Genomic DNA, 21,108 nt, shown 5'->3' with positions numbered 1-21,108 from the left:
AAGATGTGTCACATCTTAGGATGGCAGTAAATCATGTGTGATATGCTAATTATTCAAAGACAAACATTTAGGCATACAACTAGCTAGATAAGTGGTTGTTGTGGTGATGTTGTAATGAAATGTGTAATGTGAGCTAGTTTATTAGCAGTTAGCAAGACAGATAGCTATATTAGCTAATGTTGGTGATATGTGGATATACATAAAAGCAGGATTTTTTGCATGAATTTGCATATTAATGAAGGTAAATATGGGGCTGTGTTAGTTTCATTTTTTTTTTCCACGGATATGAAAATTTCTGAATATCTAGGCACCTAGCATGAAACGATAATAGCTAAACTTTCGAACTAATAATACCACACTGAGAAATATCCTCATTATTATGAGTTGCTTTAATATTTTCTTCACATGCTGGAAACTTCTATACAAAGCTACTTTTATGGGACAAATAAAGCACTTCATTGCACCAGACTATTCTTTATATATATAAGAACTCGTTGTGGCAGGTGTCACTTTTTTTTTTTAAAGACGCAAAGCTGCAATCAGCAAATAAAGTATAGCTCTTCAATCTCCGACTCTATCAATGATTCCTGCAAATTAATAATCAAGCGAGCCATATGAGGCCTGACAAATCCTCCACACTGCTTAAAGTTAGCGGGATTAAAGATGGTCCACGCTCTCGGAGTTTGTGCTCTTATGTATATTCATGAGATTATCTACCATTTCAATTTCACCTCAATTAAATCCGAGTCCGTTACTTACCAACGCAGGTCCACGCACAATGGGAATTAGGAGTCATTTGCATGGATTGGACAAATCTCGTCGGATTTAGCGAAGCCGTTTCCTCACTAATGGGGTCTTTGACTTGCAAGGACCGAGACGAGTGAGCGAATTCCCCCATCAGGTCTGCGGAACATATGCTGGAATTATAAAGCCTTCTGGCACCGATGAGAGTTTTTCACCGACTCTCAGGGTAATTAACGTCGAGTCATGTGGCCCGCCTCTTTTTCCAAAGAAAAGGTGTGAATGACAATAATTGCTACATGGAAGAATAAAGCGAGGGGGAAAGTTGTTTCTTTTTTTTTTTTCCTTGTTGTCGTTTGTGTGAAACTCGAGGCCTGAGGGAGCCGGCGTTCGTGGCGGCTTCATTACCGAGTCATTATGGTGGAGAGACAGATGGCACATGGCTCCTCCGCCCTTCCCTCGCGCTCTCCTGGCAAAATGAACGCGTGTACGGAGACGATGTGTCAGGATCTGCTAAATTGGAGCGCTGAAATAAAATCGAAGTGACGTTAATAGATTACCCAGAGTTCATTTGCATATCGAGAGTTATTATGAGTGCGGGTAACAGGACTAACAGGCGAGCACGGCTGTACTTCTAATAACGTTTCTGATTATGCACGCGGCATCCCTGGCAGGTAAAAAATAAAATAAATACGGACTCGTCAGCGGGGATTCTGACAGTGTAAACCGGTGACTTTTCCCCTAAGACGGATTTCTGGAAATATAGAGGATATTTTCTTTTTTCTTTGCAAAACAAACACTGCTGGAACACTTTCTGACTTAACAATTATTCAGACAAGTATAAGACTTAATCCTAATGAAATGCCTTAATTAAATTAGCTTTAATTTCCTTCATATCTTTCTGAGCAACAATTGAAGAGTCTTCTGCTTTAAAGGAACAGGCCAGAACCTTCTCTAGCAAAGAAGTTTTGGTCTGAAACGTGTATCTTTTTTTTTTTTTTTTAATCTGGATCTACAAGGCTAGTGTAGCTAACAAGTCGTGGAAGCTAGTAGCCTCCAGTTTAGCATTCTCCAGCACCACCATTTTATACATGAATCTGAATCACTTCTAAAGCCTAGAAGCCTGGTACTGATGTGGAGCTACACCACTGTTGCTAATCTAGTGACTGTCCTGCACTCGGTATGGCTCATATCACAGCCGCTGGCTATACGAGTTAAAGCCTACAACCAATCACTGATATTTATATTTATATACCATTGTTTCCAATCCACCAATCACTGATCACCAAATAACCAATCACGGATCGTTATTGTTCCCATCTACCTTCTACACTTCAGATCTTCTTAAGTATCTTCAGAAAATCTTCCTCCTTCATGTAATATGTTTTAATATGCAAATGATAATGACAATACAATGAATATGTAAATCAGTACAGTGACATTTTAGCGACTTTTTGTGCATGCATTATCTACTTTCTCCTGAAAATATACACTTTGAGACACTGAGTTGCAGTAAACTCTGTGCTGAGGACGAACGCGATGGAGCTACAGCTGTTGTTTGTTTTTGTTTTTGTTTTTTAGCTCTTGTGATGTCTTGATGTCCAGGTTTACAGATGCATCAGGAAGTCAGTTTGAAATTACAAGGTGTTTGTGTTATGAGTAAATGCACAATGCTAATCTGCTACTGCTAAATGCATGTGCTTCTGCTACTGTCCTGGCTGACTGACTGCTTTTGACTAACGTTTTGTTTTAAATGTAAAATGTAGCAGTGGAGAAAAACTGATAGCCTTCAGGTGAAGTACAGCATATGGTGTAAGAACAATTGGACAAATTAAATCGACCCAAACGGCGTGTGAGCAATTTCCGATATTTTCAATAACTGATGAAATTTCTTAGACCTGACTGTACATCATCCACAGAGCTCTCGCTGAAGCAGCCATACTGTATCCTGCCCCCTCTCCATGCTAGCACATGCTAGTTCTCAGCTGTCTGATAAATGGTGAAGTCCAGCAGCGGGTCGTAGTGTGTGTGGTGTGTGTGTGTGTGTGTGGTGACAGATGGAGATGGAAGCAGGGGGCTCCGGGGTGTGTAACGCCTTGTGCAGCTGGCCTACTGCGAAGCCACATCTGCTGCTCCGAAGGTGTGCCGAGAGAAACCCAAAGGTCCGGTTCAGCCTCCGAGGTCTGCGAGTCGAACCCAAAGCCAGGAACAAACAGAGACTCGCTTTAAATCTTTAAATATCCTGACCTTACAGGTTGACCTCGAGTTAGTGAACGCCGCAGGAGGATTAAAGGTGCTAATCTTATGAATAGATCAAGATACAGATTTACGTAAAGCAATGCGGTGCACTATATACAGCTTTGGGTTACATTTCTGGCCCTGAAATTAGCTTCAGCCTCAATCCAGAATAAAAAAAAAAACTTGAAGCTAATTTTTCTCCTCTTTTTTCTTTTGCAATTCACCTCACTGGCAGCAGAGGGTGCTAAAAATGACACACTGCTCCTTTAAAATAACCTTTAAAGCTAGTGAAAATTAAAATGAAGGACACTTGGTGGGTTGAAAAGGTGGAGGACCAGACACCAAAATTCCAGCTACACAGGAAGTAGCTGTTAATTAGCAGGCTAGCAAGTTTAACATCGTGTTGTTAAATATTAATATCAACGGTTAAACATGAGGGGAAAAAAATATAGATTGTGATTATAATATATTAACAAATGATTTTGTTCATTTTTAAGTTTCAAAAACGTCTTCCTTAAAACATCACACCCTGTTCTTAGCTAACACCGGATCTTTCGCTAGAATAATTTTGTCAGTTTTGAGATAAATCCAGTGTGTCATATCACCAACAATTTCCTGTCAAAATGTCATATCAGTAACATCATTTTTTATTATTTTTAGCCAAATAAAATTGAAAAGAAATGGACAAGTGGATGTGTCCCGTGTGTGTGACCCTCACGTAACTTCTGGATAGTGCTTAAGTCTGTAACTCGACACTGAATAGTCAGTGTAAGCTAACTTTGTAACGAAAAAATATGTTTCAATTATATAGCGACTTTCTCAACTCCAAGGTTTCCAAGGACCGACCTTTGCGATGTAGCTTGTAATGTAGTGAGCTAGCTTCAGCTAACGATATTTTCAAAGTTTAAGTAGCGTTGCCTGGACCGATGACATCATGGAAGTGTCGATGGTATAACTTTATAACTTTATAACGCAGGATTTTATAAGATGAACATCTTACACATTTCTTATCTTTCTTAGCTAGGATTTTCAGATCGTGGCGTAATTTAGACCTGAAGTCGTAACTCGTGTATGCCTCCTCCTTTGAATTCAAAGCGGGGAAAAAAGCCCTGTAGCTTGTGTAAATAACCCAGCATGCATTGCAGGAAACGCACAGATGTTTGCGGTCTGCTCGCCAATTTGTCAAATCTCCATTACAGTTTGAAACTTGAGGGAAGAAAGTAAACAGCCTCTCGCTGGCGTTACGTCGCCGCGGCGTGGTAGACATTCTGAGTAAGCACTTCCTCTGCACCATCTGTCACGTGGAGGACGTTTTGAACAATAAGACTGGTGTTTAATTGTCCATTATATACTCGTGTACGGCAGGTAATACCGGGACAGGTGTTCAGTGTGCATGAGGAACGTCTACAACGCCACTAACTGAACTAAACACTTTCCTCTGCAGCAATTCAAGCGGGTAATGTCTGGCTGTAAGTGTGTTGTGAGCTAGCGAGCTCTTTTACCTGACTTCATTCAGCTGCTGTGTGCTGCTAAGAAAATGCTGTTGTTCAGCTATTACTGAGCCTCGAGTCAAACAGGACCCGAGTGGCTTGTTTTTGCTTTTTTTTTGGAGCAGAGTCTATTACCTCGGCCCATTTTCCTCATGAGGCAGCGCAAAAAAAAAAAAAATCCCGCACGTGGCCAGGAAATGAAGCCATTCACGGCACTCTGCATAAGATTGCTACCACGGATGATTGGCTCCAAGCTCGACACAATGACGGACTAGGAGGGAAAAAAGGCAAAATGAATGAATACATGTGTATATATATATATATATCCTGTCCTGATTTTGTTATATATATATATGAAGCAGGACACAAAGCGCCTATTTATTTTTTTGCTTTTTCTTCAAAAATGCTAATGAAAGTAAGACATGAGTCAGAAAAAGGAAAGGGGAAAAACACCATGTGATAAATGAAGAGAAAATGAGAGAAAGCTGAAATGAGTGGACAGAGCCGTGGTGTCCCATGTGACAGGCTAATCAGCACACGCTAGCATCATGTGCTACAGGGTTGCCAGGTGCGCAACAAAATCATCCCAGTCTTCAAGAAAAATAAATCCAGTTCAAGTCCAAAACTCACATTACACCAGAAACCCCTGAACAGCAAATCGTCCCCCTTTCCTACACACAGCTGCTTCACCCTGCAGCCCTTTATTTATCACTCGCAGGAAGGAGTCTCCAGTGTCAGGGCTTTATAACAGCTAGAGATAATACTGTAACTCTCTTACATTCTTTCTCTCTCTTCTGTTTATGTTCTTTCTTACTTTGTCTTCTGTCTTCTTCCTGTCTTCCGTTCTTTCGTTCTCTTCTTTTCTGTCTTTTTCTTTTCTTTTCTTTTCTTTCTTTCTTTCTTTCTTTCTTTCTCTTTTGTTTACTTTCTCTTTCTATATTATTTTTTTCTTTCTAGGGTTAGTACGTATGTGAAGAAAGAACATAATGTATTTATGTTTTTTCTTTCTTTCTCTTCTGTTTTAATTCCTGTCTTTCTTTCTTTTTTCTTTCTCTTCTGTTTGTTCTTTTTTCTTTCTTTCTTTCTAATTTATTTTGTGTATGTTCTTTCTTTCCCCTCCTTTCTCTTTTGTTTGTTTTTCCCTTCTTTTTTTATTCTTTCTTTCTTTTCTGTTAAATTTTCTTTCTTTCTTTCTTTCTTTCTTTCTTTCTTTCCCTTTTGTTTGCTATTTGTTTTCCTTTCTTCTCTATTATTATTATTGTTATTATTATTATTATTATTATTATTATTATTATTATTATTGTTGTTGTTGTTGTTGTTATTTATTTGATTTTAAATGCTTCTCATAGAGATCATAGTGTTGAGCGTGTAATCTGAAGGATCCCCCACCTTTCCCCTGCTTTAATTTCCTTCTCGCATTTAAAGCATGACACAGCCGTGTGAAAAGAAAACGTCAGTGTCTTATTGTTTTATTAATGTTATATTTATCAAAAAAAAAAAAAAACAGTCCCAGGCTGAAGCTCGTGCTCGCATTTAAACAGCCGACTCAGCGCTAAGACGCGTCATAAACTCTACATAAGCTCCGAGTGTGAATAAAATGTAATAAAGTGAAATTCAGCCTCATGAAACTGCACGACGTTAATTATTAATCACGACGGGACGGGGGAAGGAGACCTGCAGGCTCGGGCCTACATGAGAAATGTTTGATAGAGCAGCAGAGAGAGAGAGAGAGAGAGAGAGAGGAAAGAGAGAGAGAGAGAGAGAGAGAGAGAAGAGAGAGAGAGAGAGAGAGAGCGTGAGCGAGGGAGAGAGAGGTTTCTTCCTTTCATGCCCGGAGTGTGCTAATTCCGACGGAGCTTTTGGCTGGCGTTCCTGCGATGTGATCGGATGCCAGGACGCCTCCTCGCACACGCCGCTGCCTTCCAGCTCTCCCTCTGCAGATTAAAAATGCAGGAGGAGCGCTGGAGACATTTTTTATCCCCTTGTATATCTTGTAGACGCTTTTCTCTGGAACTAGTGCATGCTGGTGAACAGCGAGTTCTAACACGGACACGGCTCGACCCCACGCTCCTGTCAGCCCCGGCCACGGCCCCTTCAACCCTGGCCCCGGGCCCGCCCCCGGGCCTGCCCCACCCCTCCCCCAGCCCCGGCTCCGCCCCCAGCCTGGCCCCGGGGATGAAACAGCGCTGATTACTGCTGATCCTGCGTACTTTATTTACACTCTTACACCTCTTTAGTGCAGAGATCAGCGACAGCCGTGTCTCTTTTTCCTCATGTTCCTGTAGTGCCGCTAAAACTTACACACACTTTTCTTTCTTTCTTTAAAAATTCCATTTGTAATGCATAATTGTAAAGCATATTTTATAGACACTTACTTTTTCTTTTCTTTCTTTCAGAATGTCATTTTTAAGTATTTGTAACTATAAAACATATTTAAAAACATATTTAAAAACATATTTAACCCTTCCTTAATTCTTTCTTTCCATTTTTTTTCTTTTCTTTGATTGTTTTTTTTTTTTTTCTCCTCTGTCTTTCTTTCTTTCTTTCTAAATGTCATTTTACGGCATAACTTGTAAAGCACATTTTTCATTTTGTCCTCCTTCCATTTTTCTTTTATTTCAACTTAAAAGTGTAATTGAAATTATTAAAGTATTAGTAAACTCTTCCTTCCATCCTCGTTTGAGTTATTTTTCTTTCTTTCTTTCTTTCTTGTAATGAAGGATAGTTTTATTGAATGCCTACAAAATTCAGTCATTTAAAACAGAAAATAAGGGGAAAAAATCTGCAATAAATAAATCAATAAAATAAAATAAAATAAAATAAATGAAGAAGCGCAGGGCGCACGGTGGCTTAGTGGTTAGCATGTTCTCCTCACACCTCCAGGGTCGGGGGTTCGATTCCCACCGTGTGTGGAGTTTGCATGTTCTCCCCGTGCTGCGGGGGTTTCCTCCGGGTTCTCTGGTTTCCTCCCCCAGTCCAAACACATGCATGGTAGTCTGATTGGCGTGTCTAAAGTGTCCGTAGTGTATGAATGGGTGTGTGAGTGTGTGTGTGATTGTGCCCTGCGATGGACTGGCACCCTGTCCAGGGTGTACCCCGCCTTGTGCCCCATGCTCCCTGGGATAGACTCCAGGTTCGGAGCAAGAATTCATTAGAAGAGAGGAATATTAAATGATCTGTGTTCAGTCGGAGTTCCTCAGTGGTAGTAAAGATGTATAAAATGAGGTGAAGAATAAAAATGAAATCTCAGAAAAGTCTACTGTAAGTTTTGAGGATAAGGATATGGTACGATGGCGATGCTTTATAAATAGCTTTATGCTATTTATTTTCATTTTCAGTTTCTGAATCGTGTCTTCCATCCATCACTCACTGTGTGTGTGTGTGTGTGTGGGTGTGTGTGTGTGTACGCACAGGTATGTGCATGTGCATCCCCTCCTGATGGATTGCTTGTCAGGAGAAAAAAAGAGGCGCCTCCTTTACCCGAGCGTAGCATTTACTCGCTAGTCACGTACACGCGCTCTGTTCTGGCTTCAGATTCTCCGACGGAAACGAGTTTAACCCTTCACACGCCCTCTCTCACTGCCACCTCCATGTCAAAGGTGCCATCTTCACTGGAGAGGGAAGATCAGAGACCTGGCACTGCTTTTACCCACACACACACACACACACACACACACACACACACACACACACACACAGTCTTTTCATCAGTGCCTGTGTGTTCACCGTGTTTGCACTGATATCTAAGTGTCAGCTTTGATGGCCTCCATCACCTTCACAGGAAGTAGGAAGTCAGTGTTGTGTTCACACTCCACCTCACACACACACACACACACACACACACATTTGCACATGAGATGCAAACATACACTTACAAATACTCACACAAACTCAGCATGGCTTTTCTCGCATCCTTCCTTTCTCATTCTCTCTTTTTCTCTCTCACTTTCTCTCTCTCTCTCTCTCTCTCTCTCTCTCACTCTCTCTTTCTCTCTCTCTCTCTCTCTCTTACTCTCTCTCTCTCTCTCTGTGTCTCTCGCACACACCGCTGAGTGGGTGCAGTTTTGGCCAACATGCTCTGTGATGATTGCAATCGCTTTAATGCGTCGCTTTCCCCCCGTGAGAGATACACACTTCCTGCAGATGAGAAAGACAAGACTGAAATCTTCACTCCAGCGAGTGCACAAACAATTAGAGAGAAGAGATGGACAGGATGTCACATGGATAGCGCTCGGATCTTGTCGTGCACGTCATGAACTTTTCCGTTTGTTTTTGATTTTATCTCAGGGATCATTTTTTTGTCTTTTTTTTCTTTTCCATTTTGCAGTGCAATCCATGGATCTTTGGATTCTCGCTAGTTCTTCTTTCACTCACTGGATTCTCTCGTTAGATTAGCTTTCTCTCATTAGGTTACAATTTTCTCACTTGCTTAACTTGCATGCGCTGCATTAGCTTTCATTCACTCTCTCTCACTCGCTAGGTTACCTTTCACTAGCTTACCTTTCGTTAGCTTCCTCTTCCTCTTAGCTTTCTTTACTCATTAGATTAGCTTTTACTCACCCTCTTAGCTTTCTCTCACAAGATTTGATTACGTTCACTCGTTTGCTTTCATTTGCTATCTCTCTCTCTCACACACATCTCTCATTAGATGTGCTTTCACTCGCGGGGTTAGCTTTTTCTGTCAAGGTCAACTTTATGTCACTAGATTAGCTTTCACTCATTGAATTAGCTTTCATTTTCTAGTTTAGCGTCGTCTTGCTAGGTTCACTTTCACTTACTACTTTGCTACATGCTTCCTAATATTAGCCACGCCTACTTCACATTAGAAGAGAATAAATTCTGGTATTTTCTCAGAAAATTCACAATTATTCAGACTTTTAAGGGCAGATTGAGACCAACATTAACCTTGCTAGGAGACAATAACAGTTCTCTCTTCCTCTCTCTCTTTCTCTCTATCTTTCCATTTTATGATGGTCCACCATGTCTCCCTAAATGTCTCTTGATCCATATTAGAAATTCTGTCAAGTATGCGTTTTACATTTCATTGCTGAACATCTGTTTGCCCTGTCATTTTCCCTCCTAACTTTTACTCCTTTAGTAACTTCCATCTTGTTTGTTTGTTTGTTTGTTTGTTTTTCCCCAGTTATCATCACTGTCATGGGAACAATTAAGCTTGCGAGGTCTAGCAATTTGTCTCGGCCGAAGCGTCCATGAGTGCAGCGCTTGTTTCTTAATAACTAATTAAAGTGAATCAATGACACGACACTTCAAAATGGCGGCTTGTGTCAGCTGCCTAGAAAGGACACGTTTAATTGTTTTGTTCCTCTGAACACATTGTCAAGGCCTCAGTTTAAGGATGTGTTTCCTGACTAACAGTGTTTTTTGGCAGCCTTGTGACTTTCTCCTGGTCCACAGGAACATGCTGAAGTGTTTCAAACTGCCACTCTGTCATTCCCCAAACCTCCACTCTGTTACTGTCACTCTGCAAAATGCCACTCTCTCTCCCTGAGGTGCCACACTGTCGCTCGCCGATCTCCCATTGTGTTGATCCCCAAACTGCTGTGTGATGCTCCCCGATCTACTATTCTGCCATTCACCCACCTGCCACTCGGTCATTCCCCAAGCTGCCACTCTGCCACTCCCAGATCTGCCCTGCCATCATTCCACAAAGTGCCACTCGGTCACTTCTCAAGCTGCCACTCTGTCATTCCTTGACCTGCCATTAAGTTACTCCAAAAGCTGCCACGTTGTCACTCCCTGACCTGTAACTAAGTTACCCCAAAAGGGTAACTCTAGAATTCCCTGAGCTGCCACTCCGTCACTCCCTGAGCTGCCACTCATGTCCATCACTCCACGAGCTGCCACTCTGTCAATTCCAGAGCTGCCACAGTGTCACTCCTCTAGTGGCCACTTTATCACTCCCTGAGCTGCCATTCCGTCCATCACTCCATGAGCTGCCATTCCTTCCATCACTCCCTGAGCTACCATTCCGTCCATCACTCCATGAGCTGCCATTCCATCCATCACTCCATGAGCTGCCACTCCGTCACTCCCAGAGCTGCCACTGAGTCACTCCTCTAGTGGCCACTTTATCACTCCTCGAGCTCCACCATTCTGTCACTTCTCCAGCAGTCACTCCCTGAATGTGCAATATTGAAAACAGTCCAGAAAGAGATATTAAAAATGGAAGAAAAAAAGAAAGATAAAAATTAATAATAATAAGAAGAAGAAGAAGAAGAAGAAGAAGAAGAAGAAGAAAATAATAAAGTAAATTTTTTTAAAAAAAATTAATAAAAATAAAAACAACAACAAAACAACAGCAACAACAACAACAACAACAATAATAATAATAATAATAATAATAATAATAATAATAATAATAAACAAGAAAATATTATGGACATGTGCATAATGTTTAACAATTCTGGTCTAATCATACTCGGGTCATTCTCCTCCAGCTGGTTCTCCACCACCCTGAACGTTAGCATGAATGTGAATTAGCGGGAGGTCGTCGATGGAGATGAGTTTGCTGAAGTAGAACCTTATTGTTATTTATGACCAGGATCCTTACGTCTCTTGTTGATGCTCATGTCCTGTGATAAACAGCATGCAGGAACCACCCTTTTCAATTATAGTGCCGGCTGTACATCATAGCGGAATGAGAAAATTACTCCTCGGCGCATGACAGCTGAGGAAAGGAAGGCTTCCACCTCGACCCCCTCGCCACGCTCAGAGCTCTTAGCATGTGTTGTAAATGTCCTTCAGCGGCCGGTGTGAAACGAGCTCGGCTGTCCGGGGCGTATATTTCTCCACAATCCGGCACGTTTCCAAGTAAACCAAGTGCTCTAGTGGACGCTTTGAGGTGGTTAGTGTGCCGGTGTTGATGAGCCTCAGCTCAGCCTATTATCCCCTCTGGATGGATCAGCCTGCAATTTCTGGATGGCTGATGGTTCTGTGATGACAGCCTTCATGGTGGTGAATGTGTCTCTAAGCGACGCCATCCAATCAAGCGGGTCAGGTCGGCTCACCTCACTCCAGCTGAGAATGTATAGATCTCTGACTGTGGGCAGCTGAATTCCTGTTACCTCAGTTTCAGTCATAAAAAAACAAAAGCCTGAATCCGATAACAAACCTAGTGTTAGCATGGGCTACATCAGTGCCGTAGCCAGGAGTTAATTATATGAGGAAATATGATAAATAAAGTGCAACATTCTCGTTGATGATATCGCCTGTCAATCAGCCATGTAATATTAATAATGTTAACAGGAGTAGGAAATAATTCATCTTTATGCTCGAGAAACTGAAATGCTTTCACGTACGCTGAAGAACGGCTGTTTGTAGAAGGATGTTAGATGTAAATCACCTCCAAACCTCTCCGATGTTATATACACCGCTGTCCTGATTTTCACTTATTCATTAAGCGTTGCTCCTCACAGTCCAACGTGGCTGACGAGAACAGATTCCCGTTTCAACTTTCTGCACAAAAAGATCTAATCAAGTGAAAAATAAATAAATCTGTCAGCCTGGAACAAACTTTATTGTTGCTGTTGTTTGTTTATTTGTTTGTCATCCTAAGTCATCCTATAAGTCATCCCATAACTTTAGAACCAAACTGTAATTTTATCGGTATCTGTTGCTTTAATTTGTTTAAAAAAAATTGCACTATCGATAACACAGACACTCAAACAAACAAATAAATAAATAAACAACGGAATTTTGGTAATAATTTAGTAATAATGTAACCCCCCCCCCCCCCCACACACACACACACACACCCGTTATACTCCTCTAATCTCTTTTGACTTTTTTTTTGTTTGTTTTAGAGTTTTAAAAAAATCATTTGCAATTATTGTTTAATAAATCTTAAAATCTGGATTGTTTAAAAAATATATGCATGAAAGGGTTAAAATAACGTGTCCGTACTCGGGGTGGAAATAACATAACATAAGATAACATAACATATAACAAAGCATGATTCCGATGGTTCTCACTACTAGCAGCCAATAAGATGTGATTAAACAAACTAAGGGATGTTCATTTAAATTTGAGGGTTTTGAGACTTCGCTGAACATCATTATAGTGCAATTACTGTGCAAAAATAAAGTATACATATATATATATATATATATATATATATATATATATATATATATATATATATATATATATATATATATATCCCTATACTGTATATAGACACGTATACTGTATATAACCATCTTTGCTGTATGTATGCATTAAATACCCACGAATAAGCATTTGGAACTGAAATCAAACCCCAATCCCCCCCCCCCCCCACGCATGTTCCAGACTGAGCAGATTGGGAGCCGTAATGTGGATGTAGAATATCTCTGAAACATCCGTAAAGCTCTAAAGAGAATGTGAATGCTTTGTGGTCACTCAGTGCAGGTCTGTACCTCTGCAAAAAAAAAAAAAAAAAAAAAAAAAAAAATCGATCGTATAGAATAAAAGTCTTCTATACTTCCTCACATGGTTAGCACCAATTATATACGTACTACAGGGAGAGGATTATTATTATTATAATGCAGAGTAAAACTATATTTCTCAAATGAGCACACCAATTATTTTGCTACCAGACCTCAGAGTTCGAGAACAAGCTATTAAATCAGTCTGGAGTCTCATAATATATTCCCTTAACCGTGTATTCAGTCCTTTCATAATCAATATTACTCATTCAAATAATAACGTTATTACTGCTGTAATAATTCAGTTCAATGAAAGGAATCAGAGTCGCTACATTCATACATAATTAAAGAAAGTAATGTTCATGAGGCAAATAAGTTCTCAAGGTTTTCTGAAGGAGTTATGTGCTTCATTATCAGTGATATCCGTACAGTATGATCTATATGAAAGATGGTCTAAAACGTGTAGACGTGACTCTTTAATGTCAAAGTCTAAGCCTGAAGATGGCTGTCAGGGTGTATTTACTTTCTTTCTCTGTACCGTAATTGCAGAAACCATTTTTCCGCATTATAACGATAACATTTAATACACATCATGCAAGTTGTGAATTTTAATTGTGAATCAGTTAATTATCTGATTATCAGATGTTTGTGGTTGTCGCGGCCAAAAAAACGCTCGATTTTTTTTCTAACTTTGCGACGCAGTGTGTGGAGTTTTTTTTTTGTGTTTTTTTTTTTTTTTGTGGAAAACCACGTGTGAAATCGTGTTTGTATGGAATAGTTGTACGCGCTCTTTCACACTGATGTTTGTTGGTAAACGAGACCTTTTAGCGGTACTCATGTTCGACACGTATGACTCGAAGAGAGATTTGACCGAATGCGTGTTGCGATGACGTCACCTGACGCGTCCCGGCCTGAACCTGCGGAAAATCGGCGGTGATGTTGAAAAATTGCGAAATCATGGAGGGACTGGATTCTTTAGCGCAAGTGTAGTTTCAGCCTCCGATAATCTATTAATCTGCTGTATTTTGTAGACTTTTCTGGCCCATTTCCTCCCGGACTTCCTGTCGGGGTCGATTGCTACAAATTGTTGTGACTTTTTAAAATGTCAGACTCTGTTCCAAACCGTTAAACTAGGATTTGGTTAGTCTTTTTCTTTTTCTTTCTTTCTTTTTTTTTTTTTTTTAACCACTGACTTATCTTGGGCCAGGTTAATTAGTTAAATAGTTAGATAAAACACCAGCATATGGATTATGTGGCATTTGATATATTTTTGTTCTCTTTTCTGGCCACAAGCTTCAGAATCTTGAAGCTTGCAGTTTGATCGGGTCTTACACTTCCATGCGCCAGTGTGCATCTGGAACAGAAACCTTCACACCACAGCTCATATAATCTAATCTTTAAAAGTAAATTAGTGCTGGGTAATACAGATAATCTCGATCAAAAGGGCTGTTATCGGTCGTGTTTGTTCAGTAAAAGTACGACGTTATTGATCATGTGTATTAACGAAATGTACCAGGCTCTATAGATAATCCTAGATGTCTAGATCATGGGTTAGCATAAGGAACGTAATGAGGTTTGGGAACCACTGACCTTCCCAATGAGCTCTCAAATATCCTGAATATTGTTTTTCTATCATTATATTCATGTACAAAGTGTACTTTCCTTTTTTTTTTTAAATCTTTGACTAATTGGTGCTCGATAAGAAAACCCACTTGTCTCTTGTTGCTCCAGTCCAAACAGCATTTTAGCGTGTGTTCATGCTAGAACAATCTTCACAGCAGGAGTGATGTCATATCTATGAAGGGTTCATAAATGCATACATGACATTTATAAAATACTCTGAAACATCAGTCAGCTTTTATCCACCAGTGGACGGCATTTCAATCCAGAATCTCAGAGTCGCTTAATAAAACTTGTATCTTATCTTAACGTTGCCTCGTGTCATCATCTCCATCAGGGTAAAGATTTTAGAATCCCGCAGTCGACAGATCCAGCCAGAGACGATTAAAGTTGCAGGCGAGTTCGACAGCTCTCTATAAATATCGCTCAAGGGCGAGCTAATCTGCCCCGATTTGAAGCCACGCCAATGAAAGGCTTCTCTAATCCCTCATTCTTTTTTTTTTTTTTTTAATCAGAGGAATAGAAGAGAATTTCACTCCGGTGTGAGAGCGAAGACTTATTTCATGCTCCACTGACTCCACAGTCTTACAGAAAAGTCGTCCTCTTTTTCATTTTCGATTTATTTTATATATTTCTTTACATTTCCAACATCGTGGCATTGTTTTGATTACCGTATTTCCTGCATACGTACGTTTATGTTCCCAGCCGGCAGAACCGCAGGGGGCGAATACAATGCTAGCGATTAGCAGAGTAACCTGATTTTGGTTAACTGTAAGACGGGAGGAGTACCATGTAAAAAAAAAAAAAAAATAAATAATAAAAAAATAGGAATCTAAATTCAATCTTCAATAAGTCAATTTCAAGTTGTAACGTAACTGAGAAGTCACACAAGTTTGACAAATACTTCTTAACTAACAACCAAGAACATATAATTACTTTTTCATTTGGATCTAAATAGTTCGTTTTTGAAGTTATACAGAACATATAGTATATACCGTATACGTAGGATATATAGCTACTAACGCTGGACAGGCCACGCCCACAAGCGGAAACCGTTTGAGCGTAGGGTTAGCATCGCAACGCAAATGTTTTGGTCGGTTTGTTAGTAAGCTAGACAACGTTGAGACATCATATTGTGTATTTGAAATGAGTTGAAAATCGACAAAATCAGGATGTGTTCAGTTGGGCCATGCTGAAAGAGTTAGCACGCTCTCGCTCTCACTCAGTGAGTATTTTATCTCCCTTATATTTTTATCTTTTCTTTCCACAACCAATCAGTCAAAAACAACAACAACAACAACAACAACATCAGAATAAATGAGACAGAGTGCTGGCAGCCGTCCTTCAGCCCTCTGGAATCAGTAAGGTCTTTATTAAGTCGCGCGCCCGTGAGGCAGCGTCAGACCGAGTGAGGAACGAGTCAATAAAAGGAAATGTTCGCGTCCAAGAATGTGACAGAACGTACTGCTTTTATGTGTACATGAATCGTACGGCGGACGTACGGCCAATGCCAGAGCGAGTCCTGAGGGAGGGCGTGTTTTTATACAAGCTGTGAAAGGTGTTTGACTTAGTGATAAGGAGCATAGACTGAAGAACACGTGTGACACACACACACACACACACACACACACACACACACACATGAATCCTGTCACGCTTCCCAGTCACTGGATAAAGTAGTATGAGTGTATTCGTTAGTGTTCTCCTGTAACGAGTGCTCTGAACACACACAGGTAATCTGAGGTCCTTGTTTGGTTTGTTGACCAAATTTCAGACACACACACACACACACACACACACACACACACACACACACACACACACACACAAACGTCTCTGAGGGCCACTTCAGGCGCTCTCTGGCTGAAATAATTGGGTTGCAATAATAAAGCAGGGTTTGAAGTCAGAGTGCAACGTCGCTGCTGCTTTTTTTTCTCGTTTATTCATTTCTCTCGCTCGAGACGCCACGTTCGCTATTCATCATCTCTCTACACGTCTCTGGACTTTTCTATTATCGTGTCATTCTGCAAAAAAAAAAAAACGACTGAACAGTAGGGAGAGAAAAGAACTGACATTCACTGAAGGGAGAAGTTGAAGTTAATGCTGCAGTCATGTCAGTGTAATTATCAGCTTCGGACCGGGAAACAATTCTCACATCCACCTTTATTTATCTTTCCACTTTCACCACAATCTCACCCCATTCATTCATTCATCCATTCATCCATTCATTCATCCATCCATTCATCCATCCATTCATCCATTCATTCATCCATTCATCCGTTCATTCATTCATCCATCCATCCATTCATTCATCCATCCATTCATTCATCCATCCATTCATTCATTCATCCATTCATTCATTCATCCATTCATTCATTCATCCATTCATTCATCCATCCATTCATCCATTCATTCATCCATTCATCCATTCATTCATCCATCCATTCATCCATTCATCCATTCATTCATTCATCCATTCATCCATTCATTCATCCATTCATTCATTCATTCATCCATTCATTCATTCATTTATCTATCTCTCATTTCTCTTATATGAAATGCCACGGATTATTTCACATTTTTAAAATTGTGACTATTTACTAATCCATTAATTCAGGAACTAGTTTATTTGTTTCATTTATTTTGCTTTATTTGTTTTTGTTGTTTGTTTGTTGTTTTTACTTATGGAAGTGCATGCTATTTGCTTGATAATTTTCTTGTTTTTTGTATTATTATTTTTTAACAGACTCATCTCAGTTTATTTATGTTTTGCTTCGTTGTAGGTAGTTAGTTGGTTAGTTAGTTAGTTAGTTAGTTAGCACTGAACCCGGAAGTGTGGCACCTATTTCAATGTTCTGAAATTCTAGTAAACGCGAGAAAAATGTTTATTGTTTATGTTGTTGTGTTTTTAGCTAGCCAATATAATATCTGGCTAATACAAGACAATATCTGACTCAAAACTTGTAAAAAAATAATAATAATAATAATAATAATCCACAATTTTGTAGTAAATCTGTTTAATTTTGCAGATATAAATCGCATGTTTATATTAATGCGCTCGTTCTAATACATTATTGTTTCTATAGTAACAGCTCATTCTCAGGGACGTGCACAGCGTACACTCGACATGAGTAATCATTCTCTAAGCAGAAATGTGTTTACTTAACATTTAGGGAAGGAGTCTCCAGTGTCAGCACTTTGTAACAGTCAGAGGTAAAGCTGTAACTTTATTGGACACAGGAGTTTCTGCTCTGGTTTCTTGGTAAAACTTTGTATTATTAACATGAAGAGAGAGAATAAAGAGAGAGAACAGAGAGAGAGAGAGAGAGAGAGAGAGAGAGAGAGAGAGAGAGAGAGAGATAGAATAGAGAGAGAGAATAGAGAGATAGAATAGAGAGAGAGAATAGAGAGAGAGAATAGAGAGAGAGAATAGAGAGAGAAAATAAAGAGAGAGAATAGAGAGAGAGAGAATAGAGAGAGAGAATAGAAAGAGAGAGAATAGAGAGAGAGAATAGAGAGATAGAATATAGAGAGAGAGAATAGAGAGAGAAAATAAAGAGAGAGAGAGAGAGAGAGAGAGAGAGAGAGAATAAAGAGAGAGAATAAAGCGAGGGATGGTGGGGGAACGAGTGTTTATAGTTGCTTTAACATAAGTGAGAACAGGAACTAATGAGTTTCAGAGATATTAAACGTAACGATAAACACATAACATGTTTTTACTAATTCCTTAATTATTAAAAATTGTAATTGGTGAATGGGTGAATTGGTGAGTGAGTGGACGGGTGAATGGGTGAATTGGTGAGTGAGTGGACGGGTGAATGGGTGAATTGGTGAATGAGTGGACGGGTGAATGGGTGAATTGGTGAATGAGTGGACGGGTGAATGGGTGAATTGGTGAATGAGTGGACGGGTGAATGGGTGAATTGGTGAATGAGTGGACGGGTGAATGGGTGAATTGGTGAGTGAGTGGACGGGTGAATGGGTGAATTGGTGAGTGAGTGGACGGGTGAATGGGTGAATTGGTGAATGAGTGGACGGGTGAATGGGTGAATTGGTGAGTGAGTGGACGGGTGAATGGGTGAATTGGTGAGTGAGTGGACGGGTGAATGGGTGAATTGGTGAGTGAGTGGACGGGTGAATGGGTGAATTGGTGAGTGAGTGGACGGGTGAATGGGTGAATTGGTGAATGAGTGGACGGGTGAATGGGTGAATTGGTGAATGAGTGGACGGGTGAATGGGTGAATTGGTGAGTGAGTGGACGGGTGAATGGGTGAATTGGTGAGTGAGTGGACGGGTGAATGGGTGAATTGGTGAGTGAGTGGACGGGTGAATGGGTGAATTGGTGAGTGAGTGGACGGGTGAATGGGTGAATTGGTGAATGAGTGGACGGGTGAATGGGTGAATTGGTGAATGAGTGGACGGGTGAATGGGTGAATTGGTGAGTGAGTGGACGGGTGAATGGGTGAATTGGTGAGTGAGTGGACGGGTGAATGGGTGAATTGGTGAATGAGTGGACGGGTGAATGGGTGAATTGGTGAGTGAGTGGACGGGTGAATGGGTGAATTGGTGAATGAGTGGACGGGTGAATGGGTGAATTGGTGAGTGAGTGGACGGGTGAATGGGTGAATTGGTGAGTGAGTGGACGGGTGAATGGGTGAATTGGTGAATGAGTGGACGGGTGAATGGGTGAATTGGTGAATGAGTGGACGGGTGAGTTGGTGAATTGGTGAGTGAGTGGACGGGTGAATGGGTGAATTGGTGAGTGAGTGGACGGGTGAATGGGTGAATTGGTGAGTGAGTGGACGGGTGAATGGGTGAATTGGTGAATGAGTGGACGGGTGAATGGGTGAATTGGTGAATGAGTGGACGGGTGAATGGGTGAATTGGTGAGTGAGTGGACGGGTGAATGGGTGAATTGGTGAGTGAGTGGACGGGTGAATGGGTGAATTGGTGAGTGAGTGGACGGGTGAATGGGTGAATTGGTGAGTGAGTGGACGGGTGAATGGGTGAATTGGTGAATGAGTGGACGGGTGAATGGGTGAATTGGTGAATGAGTGGACGGGTGAATGGGTGAATTGGTGAGTGAGTGGACGGGTGAATGGGTGAATTGGTGAGTGAGTGGACGGGTGAATGGGTGAATTGGTGAATGAGTGGACGGGTGAATGGGTGAATTGGTGAGTGAGTGGAGCGCCATGGAGAACTGACTAAATAATACAGAACACACTGAGGAACCCTGAGAGATAGACAAACTATCACACACACACACACACACACACACACACACACACACACACAGGTGGAGATTTTCACTGCAGTAGCTATGCTGGTGTTTCAGCGTCGATTACCTGTGGCTTTAACACAATCCTGCTGAACAGGCACTTAGCCGAGCTGTCAGAACGTACTTTACAAACAATTACCGCACCATCTGCACTGTCACGCCGCGCATTAGCATTAGCATTAGCTTCCCACATCAGCTCATCTTTATTTATTTCTCAGCACACACCTCTTCCTCATCCCTTAATCATCACATGCTGTAATACCCGACGCATCACAGGATCGCGTGTGTGTTTAGGATTTATTTTAACAGGAGACACTGAAATATCAGACAATCCGGCTATCCTGATCTGAGTATTCTGATCCGAGTATTCTGATCCGGCTATTCTGATCTGAGTATTCTGATCCGGCTATTCTGATCTGAGTATTCTGATCCGAGTATTCTGATCTGGCTATTCTGATCCGAGTATTCTGATCTGAGTATTCTGATCCGGCTATTCTGATCTGAGTATTCTGAACAGAGTATTCTGATCTGGCTATTCTGATCCGAGTATTCTGATCTGAGTATTCTGATCCGAGTATTCTGGTCTGAGTATTCTGATCCAAGTATTCTGATCTGAGTATTCTGATCCGAGTATTCTGATCCGGGTATTCTGATCCGGCTATTCTGATCCGAGTATTCTGAGCCGAGTATTCTGATCTGAGTATTCTGATCCGGCTATTCTGATCCGAGTATTCTGATAGGTTTCTGTTTTATTACAGCGTTTCATCAAAGAAACATGAAAGACATTTTGTCTCGGTAGAAAATAATCAGTTCCTGAATTGTCTCAGCTTTTGATTATTAAAAATAAAATAAATTATGAAATAAATCACTGATCTCGGGCTCAGACTTTTAGACTCGACAGAACGGTTCAGATTCTTCACTTGAAATGATGACTCACTTCAGTATGGTTTTGTTTTTGTCAATATGTTTTTTCCTTAAACTTACTCAAATTGTATTTATTTATTTGTTTGTTTATTTGCTTACTATGGTTTTCCTTTCTTTGAAAAAATATTATTCATATTTATAGACCAAGCTTTAGCCCATTCCCCATTCCCTATTTGTTTATTTTGTTTGTTTTATAAGTTGGTTTATTCTTTTTGTTTGTTTGTGTATTTTGTTTGTTGGTTGTTTATTTGTTTATTTTGCTTGTTGCTTTCTTCCATTTGTTTGTTTGTCCCCTATGTTCTCTTTGTTTTTTTCTGCTCCATTTATTTGTTTGTTCTATTTTTTCTTTCTTCTATGTGTTTTTGTTTGTTTGTTCAGGTTGTGTGGTTTG

The 21,108-nt window shown here is 40.4% G+C and overlaps 1 protein-coding gene across 1 annotated transcript in view; it reads left to right on the top strand.

The window, feature by feature from the left end:
* Positions 1 to 21,108, top strand: part of cdh8 (cadherin 8) — a 136,234-nt gene that overhangs the window by 75,660 nt on the left and 39,466 nt on the right. The gene's annotated exons all lie outside the window — the stretch shown is intronic.

Source organism: Ictalurus furcatus, chromosome 27 (genome assembly GCF_023375685.1).
Source record: "Ictalurus furcatus strain D&B chromosome 27, Billie_1.0, whole genome shotgun sequence".
In the NCBI taxonomy this organism is placed as follows: domain Eukaryota; kingdom Metazoa; phylum Chordata; class Actinopteri; order Siluriformes; family Ictaluridae; genus Ictalurus; species Ictalurus furcatus.
This window is presented reverse-complemented; position numbering and strand designations above follow the sequence as displayed.